Below are 14,865 nucleotides of genomic sequence, written 5' to 3'. Positions count from 1 at the left end.
ATATTTTTGTACAAATAGATGCTTTTCTTTTTTTGTGAGGAAGTCATTGGTTTATGAACCCAGCAGTGATTCAGCTGGATCAAAGGGTATATACAATACTTTGATAATCTTTTGGGTAAGTATGGGACAGTGATGACCCCTAGCCAACTTGAAATCAGAGACTCTCAAGGGAAAACCCAAAAAAGGTTTTATTAAAATCTCATAAGAAAGAACAACTCCCCACAGACAAGGTATCATGAATAGAGGGGTAAAAAAGCACAAGATGCAAAACACAGGATTATACAGAACCTAACATGCAATCTTCCTTCCCTCTTCCTGGCCCTTCTTTCCATTGGCTGGGAATCCAGGATCCCAATCTAAATGCAAAAAACTACTTCAGAGACAAAGAATATTAGCCAATGACATACCCCCATATTAGAAAGTTAGTGTTAATGTGAAAAAGACAGAGGAAACTGGAAGGAAATGCATGTTTATCTATGAACATCTGCAAATTTGAGTATGGCACAACTTGGTATTGCTTATTTGATATGACAATTAATATTGTTATACTGTTATAATTTGGATATAGGTCAAGGCCACAGTTTTTTACAAGTCTTCACTCAGTTTATCCCATTCACAACCATAGAAAATTACTAGGGGAACAAGGAAAACGGGAGTTCATCTTCAGAGAAGGAAATTGAAGTAAAAAAATAAACTTCTCATACCCCAAAGAATAACATGAAATGTCTCCCTGCTCAGAGAGAATTTATAAAATAACTTTAAAAATTGAAAAATCAACTGAGAAACATTGAGAAAAAACTAAAATTAACTAAATAAAGATCATCAAAAAAAAAAAAAAAGAGATTAACCAACTAGAAAAAGAGATGCAGACTTTCAAAGATGAAAATAACTCTTTGAAAACTAGAATTGAGCATGGGGAAGCCAGTGAAGCTATGAGAGATCAAGAAATTACAAAACAGATTATAAATAATGAAAAATAAAACAGAATATGAAACATAAGAAAAAGCAGATCTGGAAAACAGATCTAGAAGAGAAAATATAAGAATAATTGGAATATGTGAAAGCTGTGACTAAAAAAGGAGTTTTGACAAAATAATGCAAAAAATAATTCAAGAAAATTGTCCTAAAGTGATAAAATATGAGGGGAAAGTAGAAAGAGAAAAAAAATCCACCAATAACCATCTCAACAAGATTTTTTGTGGAAAAAACAGAAATATTATTGCCAAATTTTTAAACCCCCAGATCAAAGAGAAAATGTAATCAACAAGAAAAAACAACAACAATAACAACAACAATTCAAATATGCTGGAGATAATTTTAGAATTATACAGGACTTATTAGCAATCATAATAAAGGACATAAGGTTTTGGCATCCTATACCAATGATGAAATGAACTAGGCTTGTGGCTAAAAATATCACATCCAGAAAAATTATCCATAATATTTAATGAGAAAAAAATAAAAATACAATGAACTTGCAGATTTTCAGGACTTTCTATCAACCAAACGTAAACTCAATAAAAAATTTACCACATAAGAGCCAATATCAAAGATCAATTTCTAGGAAATTAACATGGATTTTTTTTTTTTTTGCATGAGAAATGTATACCATATGTTTAAGATTGATGTCAGCAATAGAGTGACACAAAAGAAAGATTGGACCAAAGTTAATGTAAAAATAGTAATTATGCTATACAAATCAAGTGCATAGGAAGAAGAGACATAAAGGTATTAAAGGAGAGGTCTCCTAGTTCTGAAAACCTAATCACATCATGAATAAATTAAATACTTAACATTACATATATACCACGAAGGTATCAAAAATCTAAAAATATATCAAAAATCTAAAAAGAAATAGGGGGTAAGAATAAAGTAAAAAAAGTTGTACAGCAAAAAGACAAACAAAAAAATTACAAGGAAGTAAAGAAAAGATGGACACTCATGAATATAATTTCTTTGATTAATACATGCACTTTCTTGAATTGGTAATATATTTTGAATCCTCCTTGTTACTCTGCTAGGCAAATGCCAATGTTCTCTTGTTTTCTTTTAGTTTATTTTGTATTCCTTTTCTTTTTTTTCCTTATTCTTTTGTTTTTATAAGTAAAAAAAAAAAAGAAGAAGCTGGAAAAACGTTTATGAACTTATGGAAAGTGAAATGAGGAGAACTTATGCAAAATGAAATGAGCAGGACCAGGATAATGTTGTACACACATTGTGTGATGAAGAGCTATGAATGATTTATTGATGAAGAAGTGTTACTGTATAAATACAGACTGAAGCATATTATTTTTCACTTTCTTTTCTTCATTCTTTTTTTCTTAATTTCATTTTTTTCATACATTTCTAATACAGAAATGTTTTAAATATCTCGTTTATTTTACCATATCAGGGAAAAAGTAGGCAAAAGAGAGATAAAAAGATAGATTTTTGCACTTAAATTTTTTAAAAATGTTGAATATTGTTTTATATCTAATTGAGGAAAAGATAAAATTATATATATTTGAATTAAAAACTACATTTTGGAAAACCTTTTGTTTGAACCTTAAAGATTTTCCTTTTCACTATATATAGTTTTGTTATTCAGCTCCCTGTAGTGCAAAAGTTCTTAAGTTATCTCTAGACCCCTTGTTGAAAGGGGTCATTGGATAGATTTCATTATTCCATGAACTTTGAATGGAAATTTAAAAAAAAAATCTTTGTTTTCACTAATATCTAACTGGAATTTAGCATTTTCTTCAATTATTATTAAAACACACACACACACACACACACACACACACACAACTAAAGCAAAATCTAACCAAAGGCCCATAAACATATGTAGACAACTAAATGATGTTACATACAATGATGATACATAAATCCTAAGAAACCCAACTGTTGCTCCTTGAATTTGCATTGCAGTCATCACATTCCTGTCAACAATTGTTTTCTTGGAGACACTGCCAGAATTTCAAAGGAAGTCACAAATCCTTTAGATCTTTTGAAATTTACAAATTTGCCCTCCAAAAAAAAGGAGCTGAAAAAGAGACTGAAACTGAAGTGTTATTTTCTCTAAGCAATTTCTTCTTAAATCCTTTCCTGGAGACTTTTATCACACAGTTGCTAGTTATCTGAATCTGCAAATTAAAATAAATGTATTTCATTTATATAAGTCACATGAAGCATGACCAAGTCTTTCAACCAATCATAATATATACCTCTTATCAAATTTATCTGAAATTTGTGGAATGAAGAAGTGTGACTTTTTTACACCAAATTTATATTTGTTTGATCATTTAAATTAAGAGACCACTTGAAAAAATGTATTATGCATAGATTTTGTCAGTTTTGAGATTTGGAGAAGGTAAATGACCTAACTGCTAACTAATAAATGTCAGGGGAAGGATGTGAACCCCAAATATTCTGAATTCAAGTAAAATTATTCTTACTACTTTTTTTATATATGAGCAATCTTTAGTTTATACACATTGTGCTGCTTCCAAATGTAGATTGAAAACAATTTGCTCCCCAAATTTTCAGCATCCTCCCAAATAATCACCATCACATAGATGTAGCCTTTTGCGAAGTTATGAATTGTAGGATTTGTTTTAAAGCTGCCCTCTCAAATGTCTGATGTCCAGATAAAATGAAGCACTTGTGAATTGTTGAACAAAGAAGGTTTACTTTGTTGAAACACAGTAGGGTATTGTCACATAGTTTCTCTCTACTTGATCCTTTTCATCTCCAACTAGAAATTTGTCTGACCTGGACATGATGATTCATGGACTAAATCAATTACTAACTCTAAAAAGCTTCTATTATATTGTTCTGAGAAGAAACCAATATCATTAATCAGACTGACACAGGAAATTCTGATGCAAAAATTATTAAGAATATTTATTTTTAAAGCTCTTATAAAGAACATAATTTTCATATTCTTTCATTTTTTCAAAGATTATTGATGTGTGAGGTATGCTGATTTTATACTATCCTTTTATTTATCCTTATTGAAAGTATTTCAGTACAAGACTATCAAGTGCCCCATAAAGCTTTGGAAGTTTTTCATTTGTATTAGGTTTTAATTTTGTTTATTTTTGTTGTTGTTTGTTGGGTTGTTTGCTTTGGCTGGTGGGTGAATAATAAGATAAATTCCAACCAAATTGTTGAAGAATTTAGTTAGAGATTATTTTCTGATATCTATATTATTCAGAATATTAATATAAGTATAATTCAGTTTTTCACCTAGTGTATTGTTTTATTATTAATTACAAAATAACCATGCATTTCAAGTACTTGTATGACTTATGGCATCCTTTGACCCCATTTTTCAAATTTCCAGCTCTTACTATAGAAGTTGGACAGAACTGTGAGCAAATTTATATGTCTATTTTTTTTTTTTATGGCCAAGATCACATAATGGGATACCTTTAATGTAAGTGTTTATTTGAGGTTTCACAATTCAAATATAGGTTTCACAATTTAACCAATACTTTGTTCCTTTACAGTATGGCAGAAGCTCTCAGAACTCTGGCACTAAAACCATTTTCTTTAAGATCATTGAAGCATCATCAAACTATGATAAAGCATGAAATTATGACTATTGTGGAGACACTGCATGTAATAAGCACCTATTAAATGTCTGGTGAATGAAAGGATGAATAAAAGGATTAAACACTTAGAAGGAAGATCTCTCTTTATGTCTATTTTTTTCCCTCTGCTATTACTTAAAGCAGCAAATTACATTCCCAGAAGAACCCTTGAAAACTGAAATGCATTTATCAAGCATTTTCAAGCTTGTTTTTAGATCCTAAAATGGTTAATTGAAGTTTAATTTACAGTTATAATTATCAAGGACCAAGATCATTAGAGCTGCTCTTAGATATTTCTTCATTAGTGCTTGGAGCCAGACTGGCCTCTGAAATCATAAGTCAAGTGTCACCCTCATCAATAATGGCACACTCTTAACACATTTTCAATTGGAAATGGATGATAACAAAGAGGAAAAAGGTATATATTGCAATGAAGTTAAAGGTCCAATTTCTAAGAAATCTTTTAAATGGGAGATTAGGACTGATTTTTTTTTTTTTTTTTATGATTTTTTCTTAAGTGAAACTGAACTACCAGAAAAAAATGTCCTTGATTTCACTTTTTGCGCTATTTTATTCTTAACATTTTTGAAGAATGGGGACATGGGATCATTTCCAGTAATACCAAATTAGTTCCAAGTTTTGTCCTTGAATATTTTGGAATCTGAATCTATTCATTCCATATAAAAGACCAGATTCAAGGAAAATTTTAATCTGATCAAGTGAAATTGATCCTTCTTATTTTCTACTCTTTAATCCTGTTAAGTCCCTTTTTTTTTTCTGCATGGCTTCCATCAATTCTAGATCATTCTTTCTTCTGTCATTCTTCTTCCTCCTTTAAAACTATCTGTCACATTCATCAACTTCTTAAATATTTTATTGGTGATTTGATCATCTATATACATAATCTGAGAAAAAAAATTATCCAGAAGTTTTAGTAGCTACTTTTGACATGTGTTATAATATACAACTCACATACACACACAGATGCATGCATGCACACATGATGCTCTCATAAACACAAAATTATTTTTCACTCTATCTTCTTTCCACATTTCCAATTTGTTTTTGTCTCCAAATGCCTAGCATTCAACTTTGAATTTGGAAAACCCAGAGCTACATCAATAATCCTATTGGAAAAAATAAACATAAGGTTACAAGTTTAGGATATTTGTTTCATTCTGTGACACTGTAATTAATCATTAGAGATTCCAGAGTAAGCTAGTTCAAAAAGAAAACAAAATGATTTTAATAGGGTCTGAAAGTTCCAAAGTGTCAGAGATTACTGTTGCATGGTTCTGAATAAGATTGACTCTTTTTTTAGATTGGTTTTGATGCATCATGGAAAAGATTTAAAAAATTTCAGGGGTAATAAAATATTCTTTTCTTTCCCATGGAAAAAAAAATAGAAAACAAAAAGCTTTGTTTTACTCCCAGATTTCTAAAATTCTCCTATTAGGAATTCCTATTGGGGTAGTAAACATACTCATCATTTCCTTATTTGCAGTGCAAATATTATTGTCAGTGCGTGGGGTACAGAGACCCTAACCCAAAATGACTACTTGGAGATCTCTCAAAGTGAAGGTTGAAAGGTTTTATTAGAATTTTGTGAGAAGCAGGCAGTCCTTATCTCTGGGAAGTCCAGAAGAAGAGGCCAATTTCACAGAAGGAGAGCTCAGTTAAATAAACAAGCACTACTCCACTCCTCCCCAAAATCTCCTTATGAAAAGTTTTTTTTTAGTTTAGACTGACTCTTGCAGTTATTTTCCCCTTATATAGTGGGTGGGGTGATAATGAGCTTAGTAGAGATAAGTTAATTACATAAAAATTCCATTTCTTCAAGGTCATAAAAAAAAAAAAAAAAAAAAAAAAACTGAGGCCTAAGGCTTCTTTTACTTTAGATAGTCTCTGAGAAACCACTTTGCTTGCCCCACACAGTCTCTTCTCTATACTGTGATTTCTCATTAAAAGTTTTTCAACATTCTTTCACATTCCTTATCCTCAAATAATTGGAGCATACTTTTACAATGTCTCTCTAAGTCATCCATTCCTTTTGGTTCATCTCCTGTGGCAGCAGGTACTGGTTCCCAAAATGATCCTTCAAATCAAAAAGTCCAATAGAAATCTGCACACGCAGTTCATCAATCCCCACCCAAAGTTAGTGAGTCCTTGTTTTCAAATATAATTTCAATTCATCTCTAGGGTCAGGCTCTACAATCCATTCTTTTGGCACATCCACAGGTCCTTTGACTTGAGTGTGATGAGTTCAACCTCATCCCTGGATCCTAATAGCAGCATCTGAGGTCAGAAGGACTTGGAAAGGTCCTTCCCAAGTTGGGATCAATTTTTCCTCCTTCTAGGTTTGGATCAGAATCCCATCTCTGGGCTGGTATTTATGCACAGCAAATCCTAGTGGTAGGGTCTGAGCAATAAGTCCTTTTAATTGTAGTTCATGTAAATGCTTAACAAGTTTAAGACATATTTTCTGTAAAACAGTTATAAGGTGACAATCCAATATTCCTCCAAGGTTTAGTTCTAATTCTACGCAAGACAAGGGGAAGACATTTGGTCCAAGGTAACCCAGTTTCCATGCCCAATTTAGTCAATCACCTCTTTATTTCCTGGTTCATCTTTTCTACCTTTCCTGAAGAGGGAGGATGCCAACAGGTATGAAATTCCCAAGATATCTCCAGGACCTGCATCAGACTCTGGAGAACTCTTGCCATAAAATGGATGCCCTGCTCTAAATCAATGTGTTCCATTGTCCCATACCTGGGAATTTTATTTTTCAATAAGATTTTGCTCACCCCAGGGGCAATTGCCTGGGACAAGGGAGAAAATTCAATTCATGAGATCAGGTGGTCCAGTACAACCAACAAATATTTGAGACATCCCACTGAGAGTAGCTCAGTAAAGTCCACCAATATACTCTGGAACTGTCTCAATTCTGGGGGTCTCCTTCCGGCTTGCACCTGGAGCAAGGCAGCCTTATCTGACATTTGACAGATCAGGCATCCGTATAATCCAGGAGTCACAAACATAGTCAGCACAGAATGGTTTTGGACATCTCAATGGCTGTCTTGGTGTAGCTAATATAGAATTTGCCTCATACCTGCTTTGGTCAGTATCTCCTTGCCGTCTGGAAGAAACCATCACCCTGTGTCATCTTCTCAGGTGCCCAAATCATGGGCTCTTAATTTTTTTCTCCCTGGTAAAGGATGGAGAAAGTGGATTGGGTGGCAGAGCAGGATTAATACCATCTTTCCTTCAGTTAACATCTCCTTCATTCCTAACTTTCCTCACCTCTTCATCAGCAAGGAGGTTATCCAGGGCCTCAATTGTGTTCCCTACCTGCTGTCTTTCGGACATGTACTATTGTACAAGAGCTTTAGATAGTGAGGAACATGATTTCCTTAAAGTAGTTTCATCTCAGGTAACTGTCCTACTTTTTAACAATTCTTCCTTAAGCTTTTTTGTCATCATATTCCTTAACCTAGGAGACCATTATGCACTTAGATAAACATTCAGTCAATTAACACCATGTAAAAGTAAACTGCCTCATTAAATAACAAAAATATTTTCTGAAGCAGTGACCCAGAGAGCATATCTCCATTTCCAAAGATGTAGTGAAAGCAGTGGGGGGAGGAAAGGGAGGTGAGTTAAATTTTCACCTTGAGGCCAAAATATCCTTTTCTATTCCTCCCTCCCCCAATCAATTTCTCTTTATAATTAACTTTTAGAGTGCCAAATCCTTGTCAGGATTTAGCCAGCCAGAGTCTTTTTCCCTATCCAGACAAATGGCAAGTTCATGAAAAGATCTGATTCTTTCTTCCTTTTTTTTTTTCACATCCTCTTTCCATTTGTGATGTTCTTTTCTTCTTTATAGTGTCTCTCTCCTTTCTTTCTCTTCCTTCTTCCTTCTTTCACACCATCTTTTCTCCTGTCCCATCTCCTCCAGATGCCTATGTATTCAATCTTTCTCTGACATACTTTAAACACACTCCCAAAGCAATAATCCCGCTAACTAGATGCTCCATTTAAACTCTTAATTGCTTTTGCAAACCAATCTTTCTTGTCCCTTGTCTTTAAATCATTTTTTTTTGTAATTTTAAACTTTAAGATTCACAATTAAATAACTTTGAACCAAATTTCATAAAGCTTATACATACATCCAGCAGAGCATAATTCATGTTTACAAATTACCAAATATATGTTTCAGAAGCTAGTATACTTCATCTAATTAGGAGGTATGTGGCCTCTTCCGTACGTTATCAGGACTTTGTTTTAACAAGCTATTGTTAAACTGAATCAAATCAAATACAGCTTTAAAAAAAGGTTTTCTTTCACTATTAAAGGTTCAATAGTCAAACAAATTCCTAAAATCATATGCCCAGAATAAGGAGATCTAAAATGCACAGAGCAATATATCTCCTACAATTTCAGAATCACAGTACCACTTTAAAAACTAAGTGCCCAAAATTCATTTAACCAATAATCCAAAAGGATATGGTTTTAACAGCTAAACTTTTTTTCTCTGTTCCTTTGTCTTTAAAATTAGGGCAAACAGTTTAGAAGCAAGTCCAATAAGAAGTTAAAAACCACAAGCATTTTTATGCCAAGCACCTTTGCAATGTTAAATAACTAATTGTCAAATTTCTTAAATTTCCAATAATACAGAACTGCTTTTGCTATCTTATCTCAAATAACAAATTTTAATAAGGTGCTTAAACATAGTTTCTTTCTCTCCCTCTGGCCCCACATGACCTGCGGCAGTCAGGGAATTAGGAAGGAAAAGAAAGAAACCATCTTCACTTTGTGTACAATCCTTCCCAATTTAATTGAATTGTTTTGGGATTTTGAAATGACCAATTGCCAAATTACCCAACCATTATCCCCAGTGGACTTTTCCTAAAGCTCCAACTTAGGCCAGAGTTGGAGCTTAAAGGAAAATCAGACCTTTCTCATTCTCTTTCTCTCTCACAGAAGAAACATGAAAAAGACATTCTGTACAGATACAAACACAGACAAAAATTACATGGAAGTTATACTTTCCTATATACAACAGAAATACCCAAGTGCACTTAATTAATTTATTTTGCTCCTGATTTGGGGGTTTTGGCTGTGTTTTCCCAATAATTTATCAAGGACCTCCCTTAGACTCCTCTTGTTATTCCAAATTATTACGACAGAGGTCGCCCTTCTGTCTGCAGTCACCCGATAGCGTTCTCAGAGAGTCCTTTCCCCTGGGGTCATTTGCATTCCGTTTCACCACCCAATTTACATGAGAGGTTCTTCCTCTATAGTCTCCCTCAGCCCAGCCAATTGATCCCCAGACTCTTGAATGCTTATCTTTGGGCTACACACGTGTAGGTTCTCCTGACTGTGAGCTCAATCACCATCTGTACAGGAACTTTGGATTTATCTCTTTCATTTTCTCCTTGACTGACTCGCTCCTTTTGGGCACTTTGATCAGCAGAGAAAAGAAACACCACCCTGATCCAGAGACCTTAGGAACAAAGTGCACCATGGGTGCCTGATCCCAAATTGGGGTGGTGGTCACTCCCCGCCAAGGCACATGATCCAAGACAAGCCCCCCCCCCAAACTGTGAGGGACAGAGATCCTAGCCCAAAATGATTACTCAGAGATCTATCAACATGAAGGTTAAAATGTTTTTTTTTTTTCTTTTTAGAATCTCATGAGAATCAAACAGACCTCACCTCTGGGAAGTCCAGAAAGAGGAGGCTAAATTCACAGAAGGAGACCTCAGTTAAATAAATAAGCACTACCCAATCCCTCCCCAAAATCTCCTGTTGAAAAGCATTTAGTTTAGACTAGCTCTTGCTGTTACTTTTCCTTTATATGGTGGGTGGGGTGATAATGAGCTGACTAGAGATGAGGTATCTACATAAAAAAAGTTCCATTTCTTCAAGGTCACATGAAAACAAAAGCAAAACTGCAACTTAAGGCTTCTCTTACTTCAGCACTTTATGAGAAATCACATTGCTTGCCCCACACAGTAGGAACAATATACATTTATTAAAACCGATATCCCATGCTTTTTTTCAGATGGAAGGGCATTAGCAAGTTTTACTCCTTGCAGAAAAAAAGTACAAAAATTATATAGGCCCAATAAAAAGTTTGTCTATAACTGGTCCTGGTAGCAAAACTATTTGGCTGAAGATTTCCAGGAGGAATAGAGACTCCTTACACATTTTCTCTGAAATTCTTCCTTAATGAACTTGCAAAGTAAACGTGTGTGTGTGTGTGTGTGTGTAAGTCATTTAAAATTTTTAAGGTTCATTTTTTTTAACATTTCTGAAATGAGGAATAGGAGAGATTTAAATTAAATTGTTCAAAGGATATGAACAGACAATTCTCAGACGAAGAAATTGAAACTATTTATAGAAATATGGAAATATGCTCCAAATCATTATTAATCAGAGAAATGCAAGTTAAGATAACTCTGAGATACCACTGCACACCTATCAGATTGGCTAGAGTGACAGGGAAAGATAATGTGGAATGTTGGAGGGGATATGGGAAAACAGGGACACTGATACATTGTTGGTGGAATTGTGAACATATCCAGCCATTCTGGAGAGCAATTTGGAACTATGCTCAAAAAGTTATCAAACTGTGCATACCCTTTGATCCAGCAGTGTTTCTACTGGGCTTATACCCCAAAGAGATACTAAAGAAGGGAAAGGGACCTGTATGTGCCAAAATGTTTGTGGCAGCCCTGTTTGCAGTGGCTAGAAGCTGGAAAATGAATGGATGCCCATCAATTGGAGAATGGTTGAATAAATTGTGGTAGATGAACGTTATGGAATATTATTGTTCTGTAAGGAATGACCAGCAGGATGAATACAGAGAGGACTGGCAAGACTTACATGAACTGATGCTAAATGAAATGAGCAAAACCAGGAGATCATTACATACCTCAACAACGATACTGTTTGAAGATGTATTCTGATGGAAGTGGATCTCTTCGATAAAGAGAGTTAATTCACTTTCAGTGGATCAAGAATGGACAGAAGCAGCTACACACAAAGAAAGAACACTGGGAAATGAATATAAACTGCTTGCATTTTTGTTTTTCTTCCCGGTTTATTTATACCTTCTGAATCCAATTCTCCCTGTGCAACAAGAAAACTGTTCGGTTCTGCACACATATACTGTATCTGGGATATACTGTAACCTATTCAACATGTAAAGGACTGCTTGCCATCTGGGGGAGGCGGTGGAGAGAGGGAGGGGAAAAATCGGAACAGAAGTGAGTGCAAGGGATAAAGCTGTAAAAAATGACCCTGGCATGGGTTCTATCAATAAAAAGTTATTTAAAAAAATAAATAAAATGAATTAAATTGTACCTAAAATCTCCTTAAATACTAGTATTACTCGAATCTGTGAGTCTTTAAGACTATTAATGAATGTTTATATAATTGCATTGATGTTCTGATCATTATTATTTCACAGAAATTTATTTCACTTCCTTTCCATGTTTATAATTTTCACTGATGTTCTCCTAATGCAAACCCTCACAATACTCTAGCTAACTTATAGAAATAGGCTCTTAATATCATGCATAGCCCTACTCCTGACATCAAAACTATCCCTCTGCTGCTATTTCATTTTTGAACTTTGTTCAGTATCTGAAGCTTTCTTACCCAGGAACACTAAACCACTCTGACTTTCTTAATCTATAATAACACTCTATAAGATGTACCCCCATCTCATATTAGTGATTTTCTCTTGTGCTCTCCATTTTAAATTTTGATTTATTGGGAATTCTCAAAAAATGTGTAAATAATATTGCAATCTTTTAAATTTCATTTTAAGACTATAATCAGTACATGATTTGAGTGCCAAATTGGTTGTACTTTTTTAAAAAAATAACTTTTTATTGATAGAACGCATGCCAGGGTAATTTTTTACAGCATTATCCCTTGCATTCACTTCTGTTCTGATTTTTCCCCTCCCTCCCTCCCTCCACCCTTTCCCCCAGATGGCAAGCAGTCCTTTACATGTTGAATGGGTTGCAGTATATCCTAGATACAATATATGTGTGCAGAACTGAACAGTTTTCTTGTTGCACAGGGAGAATTGGATTCAGAAGGTATAAATAACCCGGGAAGAAAAACAAAAATGCAAGCAGTTTATATTCATTTCCCAGTGTTCTTTCTCTGGGTGTAGCTGCTTCTGTCCATCTTTGATCAATTAAGGTTCTCTTTATCGAAGAGATCCACTTCCATCAGAATACATCCTCAAACAGTATCGTTGTTGAGGTATATAATGATCTCCTGGTTCTGCTCATTTCACTCAGCATCAGTTCATGTAAGTCTCGCCAGTCCTCTCTGTATTCATCCTGCTGGTCATTCCTTACAGAACAATAATATGCCATAACATTCATATACCACAATTTACTCAACCATTCTCCAATTGATGGACATCCTTTCATTTTCCAGCTTCTAGCCACTACAAACAGGGCTGCCACAAACATTTTGGCACATACAGGTCCCTTTCCTTTCTTTAGTATCTCTTTGGGGTATAAGCCCAGTAGAAACACTGCTGGAACAAAGGGTATGCACAGTTTGATAACTTTTTGAGCATAGTTCCAAATTGCTCTCCAGAATGGCTGGATGTGTTCACAATTCCACCAACACAAATTGGTTGTACTTTCAAGGCATTAAATCTCTTCAACTTTTAGCAATTCTCTAAAAGTACATGTGATAGATAGGCCCTTCCTCCAAGGAAGGAAGTTTTTATTTAAAAGATCTTTCATATAAATGTGGATCCTAGATACCATGCATTCTTTTTCCAACCCTTTTTTTTTTCTGACTTCTCGATTTCAAAACCTGAACATATGCTAGCTATCTTTATTTCTATGTCTCCTTTCAATCCCCTTCACTTTTCAACTACCTTTCTGCTGTCTAGATGCCTCATTAGAATATAAATTTCTTGAGGCCAAGGATTGAGTTTCACTTTGTTTGTATATCTACATATATACAAACAATACTTAAACTTAAAAATATGGAAAAAGGCAAACTAGATAAAAGCTACAGCTAGGCAAGATTCTAACTTTCATAGAAGAGTAAAAAAAAGAAAAACTCTCCCAAACTTTCAAGGGAAAAAACCCCATAATTTTTGCTTTTCAAATTCTATGGCAGATTTGGAAGATAATGTCTTTCTATAGGGATAAGTTCAGTTTAAGTCCAACTTTGTTAGTAATACAACAACAATAAAATTGTTTCCTTGACCAAGTCATGTTAAGTATGTCTGCTACCTTTTGGGAAATCTATTCTTCTAGCATTCAATAGTAATTTAAAAAAAATAATGTGAAAGAAGCTATCTCCTTCCCTTTCCTACCCACAGAACATATTGCATAGACACTCCCATAAAACATGTAAGACATGAATGATAGTCACACAGACTGAGAAGGCATAGATAATGTCCCATCATTCACCATTTGAGAATGCACCTCTGCAGGGGAAATCATATCATATACATTAAATTTTCATTCTAGCAAAGGAATTAGAAGGGCAGTATTTAATTATAATCATATTCCAAAAATGCTTGAAGTCATATGTCATCAATCAAAATGTTTCATGTATATTAATCTAAAGTGATAGAAGAAAAAATTGATATACAATACGATACAAACATTGATATACAATATACAGATAAACACAAATTTAAGTTAGAGGTCTATTAGTTGCTGGTTTTATCACAATTGGAAGTACTTACTTTTATTTGGGTAGAAATCAATTAAATAATTACTCCATGAGTGGGAAAGGACTTTGTACTTTTAACTCATTTTTTTCAAATTCAAATAGAAAAAAAAGTATGGAGATCCTAAATCTTACGTAATAATTTCAGTGGGCTGCATATTGTCTTAGGAAATCACATATAAGAATATCTATATATTATTTTATTTTTATTAAATGTTTTCCAATTAAATTTTAATCTGATTTAGATCACATTTGGGAGTATTGTAGGCATCATGAGGACTGTGCCATGTATTTGATACCTTCAATTTAACACACTAGGCTAATTTATTTTTAAAATTCCTTAGCTTTGTGACCCTGTATTTAATTGTGTTTATTAGCAGTGTTTAATCTCTTTGCCTCAACTGTAAAATGGAGATTATAATAATACCTACCTCACAATGCTGTTTTGAGAATTAATTGAGAAAATAGTTGTAAAGTGCAATATAAGAAATGATATATAAATACTTCTTTCCTTCCCCCTAATCTTAAAATTAGATAATTTTCAAATCTGAGTACTATATTAATT

This window comes from Antechinus flavipes, chromosome 1 (genome assembly GCF_016432865.1).
Source record: "Antechinus flavipes isolate AdamAnt ecotype Samford, QLD, Australia chromosome 1, AdamAnt_v2, whole genome shotgun sequence".
NCBI classification, from domain to species: domain Eukaryota; kingdom Metazoa; phylum Chordata; class Mammalia; order Dasyuromorphia; family Dasyuridae; genus Antechinus; species Antechinus flavipes.
This window is presented reverse-complemented; position numbering follows the sequence as displayed.